A 16,015-nucleotide genomic window follows, 5' to 3' on the forward strand; every position below is an offset into this window, starting at 1 on the left:
TGGCGGTTCGAGAAAGATCGTCAACAGTGACTGGCGGGAGGTAGACGAAGGCCATCTACCCGTTCCTTATAGATCGGATGGTTCATTAAAAAAATCGACTGACCTATTTATTTTCAGTCGATTGTTATCTTAGATATGACCACATGTGGTGGTGTGCTGGAGGAGTACCTGCATTTCCTGTGCTCATATATTACAAAATCATACGGGGTAGAATCTAATTTTGTTTGCCATGCAATGTTGTAGAGCTATCATATGTCTACTGTCATTTATTTTTCAGCCACCTGCTATCTGCTACTTTTACAGTGCACTAGTTCTGCACACACTTCACCCTTACTCTCACTATTGTGTTTTTATGCAAGGGTATTTCAGACTCTGCTGCCATGAGAGAAGCCAAAAGGAAAAGAGAGAAGTCGCTCCAGCTTCGTTTGCGGGTAGGCAAGACACGTTATAGCGCTATAAAGGGTGCAGTGTCAGCAGATGGAGACGGTAAACGTAGCTCTGGAGTTGATGACCTCGCTCGCAATGAACCACCATCCCAGGTGCTTGCTTTAACTTCGCGGTGTCATATGTGGTTGCATGTTCCATATGGTGTCTAGCTTGTATTCGAAAGGCCGAAGTCGGTAAGATAAGGAAAGATATTTTTTACATGAACCACCATCCTGTGAACACCAGAAGACAAATAGCTAGTCAGGGCACTGGTCGAGCCAGTGACAAGCCCAGCAAAGATAGGCATCACCTGGAAGCCAACTAAAAAGCTGTGATGGTGGCGAAGCAGCCCGCCTCCCACCAGGCTCTCAGGTCCTAGATGATCATGCTCACCACTCCAGCCGGATGTCTAGCTTGTATTGCTTCCAATTTGGTTAAATTGCATCTGCTTAGCTTACACATTATACCTTTGAATATGACATACCTTTATGTTTTTGGTACATACTAGTACATCTGTGTATTAACCATGTTCTTACATCAAACTAATGTTCTTGTGTATCCCTCATCAATCACTTATGACGAGGCAGGCAGGCAAGGGGACTACTCCTCATTTAAAGAATGCAGCGTCAGCCTCCCGACATGATTCTCAAGAAACAGAAATGCTAGATGAAGATAGTGAACATAGCTCTGTAGTTGATTACAGCATTTCCCCTACACTAGCATCGCAGGTGCTTGCTCTAACTTGGCAGCGTGATATGTGGTTGCATGTTGCATATGGTGTCTAGATTGTAATTCTTCCAATCTGGTTAAACTGCATGTGCTAGTCTGCTTAGCTTATACATTATACCTGTTAATGTGACATGCCTTCCTGTATTTAGTACATAGTACATCTGTCTATTAAGCAGGTCCTTACATAAAACTATTGTTTTTTATCCCGCATCAATCAACATGACGAGACACCTTTAGTATATGCAGTGCGATATTAGTTGCATCTTTCATATGATTTATAGCATGCGCTGCTTATAATTTGTTGAAATTCCATTTATGATGGGACGCTTTTAACTTGGCAGAGTCATATTGGTTGCATCTTTCATGTGCTATCTAGCTTGCATTGCTTCTTATTTGCTGGAATGGTTTCTGCTTAGTTTACACAAACAGTTGTGAACATGCCATGCCGTCTTGTTTTTCGTACATATTCCATCCTGGTATCATGTGTTTGCCTTACATCAAAGTAGTGATTGTCAGTATCATGCATGAATGAGTTCTGAAGAGAGAATTTTATTGCTTTTTCTTGTCGGTTTTACTTGACAATTCAAAATCAATAAAGCGGAAGGAAGTTAGCAAGGCAGCGGATAAAGGTGCTCCTTCCGAACGGAGGGCCTCTACAGTTTCTACTCCTCCACACCCCCAAGATGATTTCCAAGACAACACATGCATAGACACTCACCAAAGCTGTGTTTATGATGAGCACGTCTCCCCTAGTGCAGCATCACCGGTGCTCCCTCTAACTTGGCACTGTTATATGTGGTTGCATGTTATGTGTGATGTCTAGCTTGTATTGCTTCTAATTTTGTTGAATTCCATCTGCTTACTTTACACATTATACTTGAATAAGACACGTGTTCCTATTTCTAGAACATACAATATCTGTCTATCACACCATGTTCTTACATCAAATTACTACTGTTGTGTAACCTGCAACAATCACTTATCATAAGACACGTTTGACTTCGGAGTGTGATATAGGTTACATCTCACATTGTTTTCTAGCTTGTACTACTAATTTGTTGAAATGGCACTTATGACGAGACAGTTTTAACTTGGTAGAGTGATATTCGTTGCATCTTTCATATGGTGTCTAGCTTTCATTGCTTCTAATTTGTTGAAATGCCTTCTCCTTAGTTTACACATCATAAGCTGTGAATATGCAATGTTGTGAATATGCAATGGCACTAATGACGAGAGACCTCTAACATGGTAGTGTGATGTTGTTTCCATCTTGCATATGATTTATTTCTTGTACTGCTTCACATTTGTTTAAACGCCATTTATGATGAGACACTGTTAACTTGGCAGAGCGATATTTGTAGCATATTTCATATGGTGTCTACCTTCCATTGCATTGCTTCTAATTTGGTGAAATGTCTTCTTCTTAGTTTACACATCATAGTTCTGGTTATCTCTTCCGTCCTGTTTTTCATACATATTACATCCTCCTATCATGTGGTTGTCTAACATCAAAGTTCAGTTCGTCTGCATCACGCATCAATTTGTTCTGAAGAACTAAAATGTTATTCGTTTTTCTTGTCGGCTTGACTTAACATGGCACAGAGAAAGAGGAAGAAACACAGAGTGGCAGGGAATGAGAAGCGGATGAATCCTGCAGATTCTGCTGGTACTAATGGTGCAATAGAAGGTCAAAGTCCAGCGGAAAATTCTACAAACACGGCATCCCATGCTACACGAGTTGCAAAAAAAGCCAAACACAAACAAATAGCTGCCACCAAACAAGTAGAGACAGCCCTAGTTCTTGCAACACCTACCACGGTACTACCAGCTGCACGACTTACTCGTGCGTCAACTGAGCTAGCAGCACATTCCCAAGCTCCCTTGCCACCTGACACTACTTCCCAAGCACTCTTGACACAAGACGAGTTGGCAATATCAGATGAACCTTGTGAGCTTCAACAGCAAGAAGGTAGTTGCTGGAGTCAAGTTACAGTTGCATTCTTCTTATGTAGTCTCACAGTTTGATGTACATAACACTTCCTATGTTCGTTGTTGGACTAGCACCTAGGCGTAAGAGGAAACAAACATCAGGGATAATGCTCGATAGGTTAACTAAATCTAGAGGAGGAAGAATGGAGATCCGTTTTGAGGCAGGTTTAAAAAGGCCACGTGATGCTACAGAGTCAGCCAAGTTAGTATCAGAGGCAGCGGTTGCCGTTAGGTGTCATGTACGTATCCTCCCAACATGGATTCAGTACAGGAATGACAAAGACGAAACCCAGTTCAACACCTTCCTCGACCATTTATCTGTAAGTATGGTTATGTATGGAAACTAGTAATATCGTCTTGCTCTGTCCCATACTTTCTAGGTTGCTGATAATGAGACTCCCATAATTTTCAACAGATGAGGTTCAAGTTGGATAGCCAAGATGATGCAACCAAACAAGCTTGCACCCATGTTTTCAAGTCTGCTCTGCGACGGTATCGGTATAACTTGAGGAAAACTCACTTTGAAGGCAAGGCTAACAGTGAACTTTCCCAAACATCTCTAGTGGAAAATATATCGGATGAAGACTGGAGGGGCCTTGTTAAACACTGGTCTGATCCGAAGTATCAGGTACATTATATATATGTGTGATCAGATCACATGTTGAAGTCCTATTTACGCATGTGCCACACAAATCTATCTTCTTGTAGGTGAATTGTTCAAAGAACAAGGCCAACCGTACGAAAGTGAAATTCCAACAGACGACAGGATCTCATAGCTATATTGCACACTGCGAGGCTCTTGTAATTAGCTGCTATTTCACTCTTTTCACTGTACCTTATTATCAGATCTATATTGACTTGTTCGAAATGCAGAGGAAAGCCCGCAAGGACCAAAAAGTACCTGAACCAAATGCTGTGGAAATCTTCAAGGACTGTCACACCAGCAAGAAGAAGGTCATGACTACACCAGTCAAAGCCGATGTTGTAAGTCCTTAATCCTCATGCCTTTTAACTACTACTTACTCTGACTTGTGCCTTGAACTGCATGGTTTGCAGCCAATGTCTATTACTCTTTTCAATTTTATACACAATTGTCTTAGCGTATCATTGCACCTTACAAGGTTTAAAAGAGAGGAGTGATGTTTCTTTGATCTTGACCCGTAATCTAGTTCCGTGCTGGACTTGCCCACACAACGTTACAATTGCCTGTTTGTCTGTTCTCAGTTGTTTTATGATATGAATGATGTCATACTATGCTTACCGTATTATAAACTTCGTCTCTTTATCCTTAGCCCTCAATACAATGTGAAGAAATAGACAATACATTAGCGATGGTACATGGTCATATGTTTGGAACCTGGTTTTATTATGTACTTTGCAATAAAATACAACTAATATTTTACATGGGTTCACCAGAATAAGTTCTGTATATAGACCAAAGCTATTTTGTTTGGTTTTGTTGCCTCCTTAATATCTTCTGTTCTGGTACTACTAATGTAAAACCTCAACTTTTCAGCGAGCTATGGAAAAAATGGTGGAACCGCCACCTTCTGAAGGTGGCGAGGCAACTATAACCGCAATGTCAGCTCTTGCTGCAGTGGGTCAGTACCTGTCCACTAACAGTGCCAAAAGCACGTTCCTGCATAATACTGGGTTGGTTGTTAAGGCAATATCGTCCAAACTGCCTCATGATCAAGATATCCAAGCTCAAAGCAATGTTGTATCTGCGCTCCAAACACAAGTCCATTCCCTAACAGAGACCCTTTGTGAAACAAGGAGAAACATTGCTCAATGTCGTCAAGATATGCATGGTTTTGAAACCAGACTATCAGACATACTATGTTGTTCAGGAGCCTAGGGGAAATGAAGGCGAGGGTTATGGTGCTCCATCGGACAATACAGCATGAAAACGTAACAGTCAGGTCAAATGAACTGAGCTTCTGAACTTCTGGTGGTGCATTTATCTGCTAGACTGTTAAGTTTTATGCCAACCTTCCTTTTGTTATATAGTTGTAATTTGTTTTGGTGCGATACAAAATTTATTCTTAACGTGCAGCCACCGGCTGAAGAAAACAGCAAGCCATTTTTGTATAGTGTAGGGTGTTCCCTATATTTGCACTGGTGGCGATCTTTGATGCCGAGTGGATGTAATCTGTGCAATCGCCTTAATAGCCTAGCGTTAGTTTCGGCCTTATTTATTTCCTAGTGTTCTTTTTCCCTGGTTTGCTAGTGGCCGCAACTACCATGGGCCATATACGGGCCGTAGGATCCATGGGTCTCCTATGGGCCGTCGATAAATGGGCCTGTAATCAGTGGGCCTCGGGCCGTCGGATAAATGGGTCTACATGGGTCGTAATCGGGCGTAATTGGTATCGGCCCAGCACGGTAACAGGCCGTTAACAGGCCGTAGGACACCAAAGGCTTAATTATGTCACAGGCATAACGGGTCGTTAATGGGCCAGAATATAGGACGGGCTGGAAACGGCGCAACGGGTTAATAGGCCAGAAACGGGCCGACTCTTGCCATGGGCTGAATTTGGCCCATTAGGGTAATAGGCCAGTAACGGGCCGACTCTTGCCATGGGCCAAATTTGGCCCATTAGGGGAACAGGCCAGTAACGGGCCGACTCTTGCCATGGGCCGAATTTGGCCCATTAGGGGAACAGGCCAGTAACGGGCCGGAAGTAACCGAGGGCCGAAAAGGAGCCCAAGAACGTATGGGCCGTCAATAGGCCGAAAGCTAACACGGGCTGGAAACGGCCCATGTAAATCACGGGCCGTTAACGGGTATAAAGAAAATTACTGTTCATTATGGGCTAGAGTCACCGTGGGCCTGTAAAGGGCCGAAAGATACGAAGGCCTCATATGCGCCGAAAGACGTCATGGGCCATACATGGGCCAAAAGTGAAATGGGCTGGTGTTATATTCGACGGCCCACATGACGTTGTTGGGCCGATTTCCTTTAGAGCCTAACGGGCCGTGAGTTAACGGGTCGTAAATGGGCTATTTGCGAAGAGACCGTTAACAGGCTTTTCATGGGCCAGCCCGTTAACTTTTGACCAAGTCAAACGGGCCGGCTTTGTAAGCTAAATGGGCTAGTGGTGGGCCGTGGCACGTGTCGACATATCATAGGCGCCTATCTGACCCACTGACGAGCTGACACGTGTTTTGTCCGGCCAATAAGAATTTTACACGTGGAAATTTCCCATTGGTCGGGGCTATTAATGGGTTATCGGATCCAAAACCCAACCCGATAGCTTAACGGCGTTCCGTTACGGTGGATGCCACGTGTCGGTCACCCTTGACGAAAGCACTTCTGTGACGCGCGATTTATCGTCATGGAAGTGGACACTTCCATGATGATAATTTTGGTAATGTCATGGAACACTTCTACGACAGCACAGGTATGACTATCTTGATTCTGTCATAAAATCGTCATGGATGTACATGCATGACAAAAAACGCGACCTACTGTGACAAACACGTATCATCACGGAAGTGTATTTTTTTGTAGTGCGAGCCATTTGTCACGGATGCTATGTTTAAAGGCTGCTAAGGCTTCAGCATCCGGACAGTCGACGATCTGGTTCTTTTTGGTTAGGAACCTAGTCCAGAATTTCCTGGCTGACTCTCCAGGTTGTTGAACTATGTGGCTTAAGTCATCGGCGTCTGGTGGCCGGACATATGTACCTTGGAAGTTGTCGAGGAAGGCTTCTTCCAAGTCCTCCCACCTGCCAATAGAATTTTCAGGCATGTTGTTTAAGCAGTGCTGAGCTGGTCCTTTAAGCTTTAGTGGGAGGTATTTGATAGCGTGGAGGTCATCACCGCGGGCCACGTGGATGTGGAGGATAAAGTCCTCGATCCATACCGCGGGATCAGTTGTCCCGTCATATGATTCAATATTCATGGGTTTGAACCCTTCGGGGAATTCGTGATCCATTACTTCATCAGTGAAGCAAAGAGGGTGTGCGGTGCCTCTATACCTGGCCGCGTCGCGACGTAGCCCCGATGGAGTCCGTATGCGGTTGTCGGCCCGGGCGTGACTAGGTTTGCCACGCCCGAATGGGTAGCCATCATCGCGTCTCAAGGAACGTCCTCGCGATCCGTAAATGATCTGGTATATCCTGCTCCACTATCCAGGTCCTGCCGAAGGCCGTATGTATGACCCCGAACTATTTTGTCCCTATTTTTACATGGCGGTGGGGTGGGCTGTTGTTCGGTCTGAGTTGCCGCTCTATCCCGACCACGTGGTGGTCGGTCTGCCGCATTGTCCCGACCGCGTAGTGATCGATCGGCCGCATTACGCGAGGCAGGTATGGGCTCAGGTGCCTCTTCGTCGAACTGAGGTAGCAATCTGCACTTCGGGTAACTCTTGGCTGGGCGTCTGAGGCCGTATTCCTCGGCTGCCAAGACATCAGTCCACCTATCAACGGGCAGATCTTGGTCAGCTTGAAGCTGCTGCTGCTTCTTTTTCAGGCTCCTTGCGGTGGCTATTAGCTGGCGCTTGAAGCGCTCCTGCTCGAGAGGTTCCTCAAGCATGATGAAATCTTCGTTGCCGAGGCTTTCCTCATCCTCGGAGAGCGGACAATAACTACCGTCCTCCGAGTCGTTGGGCCTGGCCTGTTCGTTGGGGCTAGCTTGCCCGTTTTCTTGCTCCTCCTGTTCGGATGTTACCTCAGCAAGGTCTTCCCTGTTTTCGGCATCGTCCGGAGTATTATTTTCTCCGGTGCCAGTATTTGCTGTCTTTGGAATGACGTGACTTAGAGCGGCGCCGAGGACGCCGGCGTTTTTGCTGTGTCTCAAGAGGTTTATTCTCGACTAGATTTTCTTTGTCATCGTCGTTGGTTGTTTTGGGTGTATCCACCATGTACACATCGTACGAATAAGTGGCCGTCCAGCGTCCAGTAAATGGCGGATTTTGGTTTTGCTCCTCATCGGCATCGTCGTCCATACCGTCGATGTCTTCGAAGCCATAATCAAGCGTGTCGGTTAAATCCTCGACAGTGGCTATGAAGTGGGTGGCGGGTGGGAAGCGACGTTCTCCCTCGTCATCAGCCTCCAGTTCAAACCGAACATAGTTCGGCTGTGAGTCCCCCGCCAAGGACAGGTTTTTTGATGAGTTTAGCACATCACCAGAAGGCGAGTGCTGGAAGATGTTTGCGGCGCTAAATTCGAAGATCGATAACTGATCAAGCTCGGCGTCCGCAGATGCACATGGCTCGAAACTTATAACCAGAGACGAGTCCGGAGTTCCGGTGACACAGATATCGTGTGAGGTTAAGTCTATGTGCGGCTCCAACGCGGTTGAATCTGTGGCCTCCGTGGTGGGGTTGAGCCTCCCGTCCTTGGATGGCGCAGTATGCTCCGGATCTAAGGCCAGAGCAGTTACAGGAGCTATCTCCTGGATGCGGTCCGATGACAGATTTAGGTCATGTTCATCGAGGTGACCAGGAGCGGTCACCGCGGTCTCGAATCCGGTGAAGATCAAATCTCCACAGATGTCCGCGACGTAGTTCAAGCTCCCAAATCTGACCTGATGGCCAGGGGCGTAGCTATCGATCTGCTCCACATGGCCAAACGAGTTGGCCCACAGTGCAAAGCCGCCGAACACGAAGATCTGTCCGGGGAGGAAAGTTTCTCCTTGGACAGTGTCATTGTTGATGATTGAAGGGGCCATCAAACCTTTTAGGGACGGCACAGTGGAACTCTCAATGAAAGCACCAATCTCGGTGTCAAAACCGGCGGATCTCAGGTAGGGGGTCCTGAATTGTGCGTCTAAGTTCGATGGTAACAGGAGACAGGGGACATGATGTTTACCCAGGTTTGGGCCCTCTCTATGGAGGTAATACCCTACTTCCTGCTTGATTGATCTTGATGACTATGAGTATTACAAGAGTTGATCTACCTCGAGATCGTAATGGCTAAACCCTAAAGGCCTAGCCTGTATGACTATGGTAATGAATATCCCCCCTCCGGACTAAGTCCTCCGGTTTATATAGACACCGGGAGGATCTAGGGTTACACAAGGTCGGTTACAAAAAAAGGAATCTACATGTTTGATCGCCAAGCTTGCCTTCCATGCCAAGGAGAGTCCCGTCCGGACATGGGTGCAGTCTTTGGTCTTCGTATCTTCACAGCCCATCAGTCTGGCCCATGGCTAACAGGCCGGACGCCCGAGGACCCCTTAGTCCAGGACTCCCTTGGGGAGACATAGAGATTTGCAAAATACATAGGGATCTGAATGTTGCAGACCCGTTGACTAAGCCTCTTCCACGAGCAAAACATGATCAGCACCAAGACTCCATGGGTGTTAGAATCATTACTATGTAATCTAGATTATTGACTCTAGTGCAAGTGGGAGACTGAAGGAAATATGCCCTAGAGGCAATAATAAAGTTGTTATTTATATTTCCTTATATCATGATAAATGTTTATTATTCATGCTAGAATTGTATTAACTGGAAACTTAGTACATGTGTGAATACATAGACAAACAGAGTGTCCCTAGTATGCCTCTACTTGACTAGCTCGTTAATCAAAGATGGTTAAGTTTCCTAACCATAGATATGTGTTGTCATTTGATTAACGGAATCACATCATTAGAGAATGATATGATTGACAGACCCATCCGTTAGCTTAGCATTATTATCGTTTAGTTTTATTGCTATTGCTTTCTTCATGACTTATACATATTCCTCTAAAAATGAGAATATGCAACTCCCGAATATCGGAGGAACACTTTGTGTGCTATCAAACGTCACAACGTAACTGGGTGATTATAAAGATGCTCTACAGGTGTCTCCGATGGTGTTTGTTGAGTTGGCATAGATCAAGATTAGGATTTATCACTCCATGTATCGGAGAGGTATCTCTGGCCCCTCTCGGTAATGCACATCACTATAAGCCTTGCAAGCAATGTGACTAATGAGTTAGTTACGGGATGATGCATTACGGAACGAGTAAAGAGACTTGCCGGTAACGAGATTGAACTAGGTATGATGATACCGATGATCGAATCTCGGGCAAGTAACATACCGATGAAAAAGTGTAAGTGCATCTAGTGCCACCCCTAGTTGGTTTTGGAGTATTGACGACAAACCTGGTTGAGGGACTAATGTGTTTGTGAGAATTGCAGGATAACACAGGTGGTAGTCCCTCATTAATTCGGTTTATCTACCTGAGATGACCCCTAAAAATGTGTGAAGACATTGAAGACAATGGTGGTATGTGAAGATATTCCCAATGAAGATTATGACTCGAGAAGACATTCACGTGAAGACTATGGAGTGCGAAGACATAGCTGTTTCGTAGTTTCCTTTTCTTCTTTGTTGAGTCATAGGAACCACCGTACTGTTAAGTGGGGTCCAAGTGAACAAAGTCAGAGTGACTGAAGTGATGCTCAAGCAAATCCTAAGTGTTCGAGCGAAGACAATGAGAGCAAACCTTATCCAGAGCTGGATGAGTCAGCTTTACTTGTAGCCAAGTCAAGCTGCCGCGTGTGTTTGAAATTTGACCGTTGTAACACGTGTCTGTTCCTTAGTGACACAGAGTCCAACCCACCTCGAAGCCTTTGAGAGAGAGAAATCCTTGCGAGGACAAAGCCCAAAACACCCAGAGCCAAAGAGTGTTAGGCATCACTGAAGTCTTTCTGTCCGCGTGACCTGAAGACTTGTTACACTTGAGGACTATGAATCCTCCAGCCGGTTAGGCGTCGCGTTCTGAGCATCCAAGAGTCATTGTGGATTGCCGGTGAACGAAGTCTGTGAAGGTTTGGAAGTCTACCTTGAAGACTTACCAGAGTGATTGGGCGGGGACTAGGTGTCCTTAGCTCAAGGGGAATAAGGTGAAGACGCGGTCTTCTGAGTTGAATCTCAGCCTCCCTAACCAGACGTACAGTTGTCACAGCAATTGGAACTGGTCCAACAAATCCTTGTCCTCACCAAGCAACTAGTTCTATCTCTTCCCTCACTTATTTACAGTTTGTCTTCGTGAAGTCATTTGCATGCTTGCCTGATCTGTTTGACTTCACTATGTGTTGACTATTGTGTTTGGCTTCATACTACCTTCCATCTTGATCCATACTACCTAGCTGATAATAGTCTTCATGCTTTAGCTTCATTACTTGCTGGACTATGGCTGGTCTAGTGTAGTCTACCTCCCGCTGCATGTCAATAGGTTCATTTCTATCGTTTGTCTTCGAAACTCCCATGTTTTGAAGACTTACATAAAAATCGACTATTCACCCCCCTCTAGTCGATAACTAGCACTTTCAATTGGTATCAGAGCAAGGTACTCCCTTGTTCTGTGTGATTCGGTTTAACCACCTAGAGTTTTAGCTATGTCAACTGCAGGGATAAACAAAGTCTCCGTTGCGTGCCCTGTCTTTGATGGCACTGGTTACCCCTACTAGAAGAATAAGATGCGCATGCATCTTAAAGCCATTGATGTCGACCTTTGGTATGTCGTCTAGAACGGCGTTCCCAAGGGCGGTGAAGGTGTCACCCCAGCAGATGTCAAGAAGTTCATTCAACTGGATTCTACTGCGAAGAACATCATCTGTGGTCATCTGACCAAAGGACAGTATGGCCGTGTGAGTGCTCTGGAAACTTTGAAGCTAGTCTGGGACTGGCTCTCACAGGTCAACGAAGGCGTCTCAACCTAGAGAGATCAAAGGATCAGTGTCCTTCGCAACCTCTTCAACCGCTTCAAGAGAAATGACAATGAGAATGTCCAACTCACGTTTGATCGCCTCACTGACATCACAAATGAGCTTCATGCTTGATACGTCTCCAACGTATCTATAATTTTTGATTGCTCCATGCTATATTATCTTCTGTTTTGGACATTATTGGGCTTTATTATTCACTTTTATATTATTTTTGGGACTAACCTACTAACCGGAGGCCCAGCCCAGAATTGTTGTTTTTTGCCTATTTCAGAGTTTTGCAGAAAAAGAATATCAAACGGAGTCCAAACGGAATGAAACCTTCGGGAACGTGATTTTCGGAACGAACATGATCTAGAGGACTTGGACCCTACGTCAAGAAAGCCACCAGGAAGCCACGAGGTAGGGGGCGCGCCTACCCCCCCAGGCGTGCCCTCCACCCTCGTGGGCCCCACGTTGCTCCACCGACGTACTCCTTCCTCCTATATATACCTATGTACCCCCAAACGATCAGATACGGAGCCAAAAACCTAATTCCACCGCCGCAACCTTATGTACCCATGAGATCCCATCTTGGGGCCTGTTCCGGAGCTCCGCCGGAGGGGGCATCCATCACGGAGGGCTTCTACATCAACACCGTAGCCTCTCCGATGAAGTGTGAGTAGTTTACCTCAGACCTTCGGGTCCATAGTTATTAGCTAGATGGCTTCTTCTCTCTTTTCGGATCTCAATACAATGTTCTCCCCCTCTCTCGTGGAGATCTATTCGATGTAATCTTCTTTTGCGGTGTGTTTGTTGAGACCGATGAATTGTGGGTTTATGATCAAGTTTATCTATGAACAATATTTGAATCTTCTGAATTCTTTTATGTATGATTGGTTATCTTTGCAAGTCTCTTCGAATTATCAGTTTGGTTTGGCCTACTAGATTGATCTTTCTTGCAATGGGAGAAGTGCTTAGCTTTGGGTTAAATCTTGCAATGTCCTTTCCCAATGACAGTAGGGGCAGCAAGGCACGTATTGTATTGTTGCCATCGAGGATAACAAGATGGGGTTTTTATCATATTGCATGAATTTATCCCTGTACATCATGTCATCTTGCTTAAAGCGTTACTCTGTTCTTATGAACTTAATACTCTAGATGCATGCTGGATAGCGGTCGATGTGTGGAGTAATAGTAGTAGATGCAGGCAGGAGTCGGTCTACTTGTCTCGTACGTGATGCCTATATACATGATCATACCTAGATATTCTCATAACTATGCTCAATTCTGTCAATTGCTCAACAGTAATCTGTTCACCCACCGTAAAATACGTATGCTCTTGAGAGAAGCCACTAGTGAAACCTATGGCCCCCGGGTCTATCTTCATCATATTAATCTTCCAACACTTAGTTATTTCCTTTGCCTTTTATTTTGCTTTTATTTTACTTTGCATCTTTATCATAAAAATACCAAAAATATTATCCTATCATATCTATCAGATCTCACTCTCGTAAGTGACCGTGTAGGGATTGACAACCCCTTATCGTGTTGGTTGCGAGGATTTATTTGTTTTCTGTAGGTGCAAGGGACTTGCGCATAGCCTCCTACTGGATTGATACCTTGGTTCTCAAAAACTGAGGGAAATACTTACGCTACTTTGCTGCATCACCCTTTCCTCTTCAAGGGAAAACCAACGCAGTGCTCAAGAGGTAGCAATGCTCTTGGCGCCATAGAGATCACCAAGCATGAAATCGTCAAGACACTCCTGAGATCACTTGACAGCTCGTTTGACACCCTAGCCTTGATGATCCAAGAATGCCCTGACTTCAAGACACTCGATCCGTCTGACATACTTGAGAGGCTCAACACACATGAGTTCCAGCTATCTGAGAAAAGAGATATCTATGGTCCCAACTATGGACGAACTCGCGCTTTGAAGGCAAAAGCTGCTTCCTCATCTGAAGAAGAATCTGACTGCTGTTCTGGGGATCCTGAAGACATTGGAAAGGAGCTTGCCATGCTTGTGAAGAAGTTTCAGAAATTCACCAAGAAGAAAGGCTTAAGAAAGTCTTCAAGATCCAGCTTGAGAAATGATGAAGCTTCCACTCATGACCACAAGAAGAGAACATGCCACAAGTGCAAGAAACCTGGTCACTACATCTCTGAGTGTCCTCAATGGGACAATGAGAATAAGAAGAAGAAGAAGAGCATGGAATATGATTCTGATGACAAGAAGAAGAAGAAGAAATCCTCAAAGTCTTCTTCCAAGTCTTCCTCCAAGTCTTCATCACATAAGAAGAGCTCATCTGGCAAGGCTCGTGCTTTTGTTGGCAAGGAGATGGATTTAGAGGAGGAGTTTGCTTCTGAGGAGGCAGAGGTGGAGTCTGAGGAGGAGTCCAACTCTGGCGTTGCAAGTCTGGCTCTAGCCACAGCCTACATTGCCAAGTCCATCTTCAACACTGAAGACAATGGCTCCATCACCAACGCTGATGCTAATGACAAGGATGACTCTGCCCCCACCTACTGCTTCATGGCACGTGGTGCCAAGGTAAACTCACGTGATGCTTACTTTCAAACATCAAGTGAAGATGACTCTGATTGTGAATCTAAACCTAGCTACAAAACACTTGCTAAAATTGCAACTGAACAACAGAAAGCTATGGAACATATTCAAAAACTGCTAGACAAAAGCGATGACCTGTTGGACGCGGAAATGACCCGATCTCAGTCCTTAATTGAAGACATAAAAAATCTTCATGTTAAGTACGAGGAACTTGAAAGCCGTCATGAAACGCTCTCAACAACTCATGAACAGCTTTCCTATGATTATCTTCAACGGAAGCAAGAACTTGAGAAACTAAGAGCAGTTCATGAAGATCTTCAAAAAGAGAACGAGTCACTTCGTGCTCAATAGATCAGTCCCGCTCAGGAAGGATTTGAACCACCATGTCTAAAATGCCTTGAGCGTGATAACGCTACTTCTGTTGCTGAATGATCTACTACTGCTACTGTCGCAATATCTTCAACTGCTGATGTGGTAACTAACCCCTCTGCTGAGGATGCCACTACTATTGCTCATGAAAATGCTAGGTTGAAGACATTGCTTGAGACTGGGATGTATAAAAGTCTCAAAGGGCATCAGACACAATGTGATGTCCTCAAAAAGCAGATTCTGAACCGAAACCCTAGAAAAGAGGGTGTTGGGTTCGAGAGGAAAATGAATGTTGATGGTTCTTACTGGAAGCCTGAGCAGTACCCCAAAACCACCTGGGTTGCTGCAAAGGGGCATTCAGTGGATCCATCCACCTTATCTGGCTTCACTTGTGCTAACCCTATTATCATTGATGAATCCTTTGATGCAAATTATAAATTGTTTAAGAATTAGAATGGTGAAGTGTTTGCCAGGTATATTGGTACTAACTGCAGGAATGGACCACCTATGAAGAAGATCTGGGTGCCCAAAAGGTGTCTTGATAATCTTCCTGTGAATGTCATCATGACACCATAAGGGAAGAAGACAAACCCCAGACCAAAGGCTTCATATGGTCCAAATGCTTCATGCAGACAGAGGACTCAAAAGAGTCACCCTAACGCCAATGTTTTGCAGGGAAATCATACTCAAACTTATGAATATGAGCGTGTATCCTCAAACCGCTATGGTCATAAGACTAAGAACTATTCTGCTTATTCATATGAGTATTATTCACCTCCTGCAAGGCTATTTGCTAGGGCTCCAAAGCCGAAGTTCTCAGATGCTACACTTAGACTCATTGCTTCTAAGCCACCCCTGAAGATGTGGGTGGTTAAGAAAAATTAACTTTCTTTTGCAGGGAAAGGTCTCCAGCCAGAAATCAAAGGCGTCCGATGCTTATGCTGGGGACCTAAAACATCTTGTGGGGCGCAAGATAAATTGCCCAAATGGTCTTACTATGTATTTTGTTCCTGAATCGCTTGCTATTCATCCTATCAGTCCTAACCTTGATCTGAGCTTTGATAATCCTCTTGTCCGTCAAATGTTTATGCTTCACAATACTCTTGGTGAAGCCTATCCCCCTAACTGTACTGTAGGGTATGACACCACATGCTTCAGAATGGATTATGGACAGTGGATGCACTACTCACATGACTGGTGATCAAAGTCTTCTGATGGACTCAACCTTACGTCCATCTGACAAGAGTCACATCACATTTGCTGACACTAGTAAAAGCAAGGTATTGGGTCTA

The sequence above is a fragment of the Aegilops tauschii genome, chromosome 4 (genome assembly GCF_002575655.3).
Source record: "Aegilops tauschii subsp. strangulata cultivar AL8/78 chromosome 4, Aet v6.0, whole genome shotgun sequence".
Classification (NCBI taxonomy): domain Eukaryota; kingdom Viridiplantae; phylum Streptophyta; class Magnoliopsida; order Poales; family Poaceae; genus Aegilops; species Aegilops tauschii.